The 3,107-nt window shown below is 36.0% G+C and overlaps 1 pseudogene; it reads right to left on the minus strand.

Moving 5' to 3' along the window:
- Positions 1-1,936: 1,936 nt before the first annotated feature.
- Positions 1,937-2,860, minus strand: LOC100717703 (olfactory receptor 2D3-like; annotated as a pseudogene).
- Positions 2,861-3,107: the final 247 nt, after the last annotated feature.

Consider the following 3,107-nt stretch of genomic DNA (forward strand, 5'->3'; position numbering starts at 1 on the left):
ATGTCAATGAACTAGGAACCAAAGGCTTCAAGGAAAAAGAATGACTCAGGAACCAAATATAAAAATTAAAAACCTCACCATTTTAGTTTTCAGCCTTATTTCTTTCTTCTCTTTCATGCTGAAACTTCTCCAAATTACTGCCCACACTTTCTGATTCCATTTTCTTATTCTGCATCCCTTCATTGAAACTGATCTAATGTGAGTGGCAACTAGCACCCAGAGTCACCAATTCAACCTATTCATTCTCTGTCCTAATTATTGGATCTCCACTGGTACATAAGGGTTTTTGCAGAAAATTGTACCCCAGATTGGATTTGGCTATTGTGGTACTATTCCAGTAATTTTAAAAGGATAACAAAAAATTTTAAAAATACACATTAATAATTATGTGTCAGCCATTTACTCAGAGTTGGATAAAATAAAATGAAATAAGAGGACAGTAGCCAGTTTTTAAATGAGTGCATGAATTAAACAAGAAGTCAGTCCAGATTCTAGATGCTCTTCATTGAGGAGTCAATTCTACTGTCGAGCCACTGGGATCTGTAATTTCTGAACCCATTTATGGGAACTATAAAATAATTACCTTAAAACACCCTCTAAATATGTGATTTAGAAACTTCTCTAAACGTGTAGCTGATTAGGAGTCTTGGTAAAAGAAATAAGTAATTGTCAGGCTATTTAGGTGAACTAGAGTTTATGAAAACCTGAAGTGAACTCTGGAATTGGCCTTTCGAAAGATGTTAAGCCATAGTGAGCCTATGGAGAGGTCAGCCTAGAATTGGAAAATTCCAGTTTTGTATACTCTAATTTCTCCCCTACTTTCTAAAGAAATATTTGTTGCTAAATGGGCTCATTGAAAGGAAGATAGCTAGGATGAATATAGAGCATAAAGGTGCATTAGATAAAGGAAGGAATTAAAAAACACACAACTGGGCAATGGACTGAGAACTGAATTTGAACAAATAAACTGAATTCAGAGAGTTGTGATAAGAATAATGAAAATTATTTAATACTTGGGAAAAAGTTGAAGATATCAGAAAACTGACTCTGATTTAACATGAGGAAGACTTAATAATATAAACCGCTTACATATATAAAAGAGAATGATCAAAGAGCCTTATATCATTCCTAGACAGGCAAATGCTGAAAAATTATCCCATAGTCCTCCTATGCAGTAGTCTCATATTGTGGTTGGAGGAAACAGCCACAGAATTCCCTTTATATACCCTGATATCCTATATTTATATGATATTTGAGACTGTCATTTGAATTCATTTTTTGAGTTTCAGAAGAAAATATCAGAAACAATGAAGTGTATGGCCACTGATACCTTACACAAATTGATACCTTCTTGGGTGTAAAATCCCAGTATTAAAGAGTCTTCTAGATATTATGATTCTTTTAACCAGGGTCTATTCTAAGGTTTATATGACTAGGATATCCAAACATGTAATGTCTTTGATGTAAGAATCATGCATGAAATTCATATTAGATATTACTTCGGATTAATCTGGTGAGCCTCATAGATTCATTTGTGTTCACACTTAAGACATGCCCATTGTGCATTCATCTAGACTCTTTACCCCTGTTTGGTGCAGTAGTCTGTCTTCTGTGTTTTTTTCCCTCCTTACAAATAAAGTGTCTTCCCTTAAATAGACAAGATAATTAAAAACAACAATAACAAAAAACAAACAAACAAAAAAGTCCTTGAAGCTGAATTAGCTATACACTTCTCAAAATAACACCTGATATCTTTCATAATCAGAAAATAACCTCTCACTTTTTTATTTCTTCCATGTTTCAGTGTAGAGTAGAAGGTTCAGAGTTTCTGGGATATGTCCTTCATTTTGATGCCTCTTCCTGAAATAGTCTAATGCATATCTGCCTGTCATAAACCTGCTACCATGGCTCTAAATGTCAAACCGATTGGGTTACTCTAAGATGGTTTTTTTCCAGATAGTTTCATGAGAGCTCCTTTAACATCTTTGTTTCTCAGGCTATAAATTATGGGGCTTGACATTGGAGTCACTACTGTATAGAAAATGGATATTATCTTATCCCATTCTTTCATGGTTTTAGAGTTTGGTGGCATATAGATAAATATTTCAGACCTATAGAAGAGAACAACAACAAGGAGATGAGAGCCACAGGTGGAGAAAGCTTTGAGTCCCCCCTCCCCAGATTGCATCCAGATCATAGTGGAGATGATATTCCAGTAAGAGACCAGGATAAGGGAGACAGGAGCTAGGAGGATTATCACACCCATAGTAAAGATGGCCATTTCTGTGCTGTAAGTGTCTGCTGAAGCCAGCTTCAAAAGGGCAAGAGGTTCACAAAAGTAGTAGTTGATTATTTTCTGTGTCTTGTAAGGAAGGTGGAAAATAAATGTAGTATCAGCCAGAGACACTAGAGCCCAGGAGCCTATCTTCTGCTGGAAACATGTCTGCTGAGTCATGATGGTGGGATAGTACAGGGGCTTGCAGAAAGCCACATACCGGTCATAGGACATCACTGCTAAGAGTGTACACTCTGTACACCCAACCAGAAGGAAGACAATTATCTGTGCCATACATCCAAAAAAGGAAATGCTTTTTTTCTTTGCAAGGAAGTGGGTCAGCACTTGAGGGACAATACTGGTAGAAAAACAGAGATCTGCAAAAGAAAGGTTTCTAAGAAAAAAGTACATGGGGGTATGAAGCCGAGAATCTATGAAGATGAGAATGATGATGAGTAGGTTTCCAAATACAGTCAGCAAATAAACAATGAAGAAAAGCATAAGTAACAGAATCTGGGTCTGAAAGTCTTGTGAAAGGCCCAGGAAAATAAAGTCATCTACTGAGTTTTGGTTTCATTTTTCCATTGAGATTTATTCCCATTTACTGATTGGTACAAACAAAAAGTTGTGTTGGGCTTATGATGTCAAGTCCCGCAGAAGACATTCATGCTAAAACTGACACAAAATTGGATATTTTTAGCTTTTTCCTATCCAGCTTGTTCTGAAAAGAAATGGATATTTTAATTCTTATTGGTTGTTTGCAATTTAAATCAACTTCATTTTCCCCTAAATTCCCCTGGTAATGCCACTGCTCATATCTTCTGTAAGGCAA

The sequence above is a fragment of the Cavia porcellus genome, unplaced genomic scaffold (genome assembly GCF_034190915.1).
Source record: "Cavia porcellus strain 051 isolate PalLab524CR breed Dunkin Hartley unplaced genomic scaffold, mCavPor4.1 scaffold_9, whole genome shotgun sequence".
Classification (NCBI taxonomy): Eukaryota; Metazoa; Chordata; class Mammalia; order Rodentia; family Caviidae; genus Cavia; species Cavia porcellus.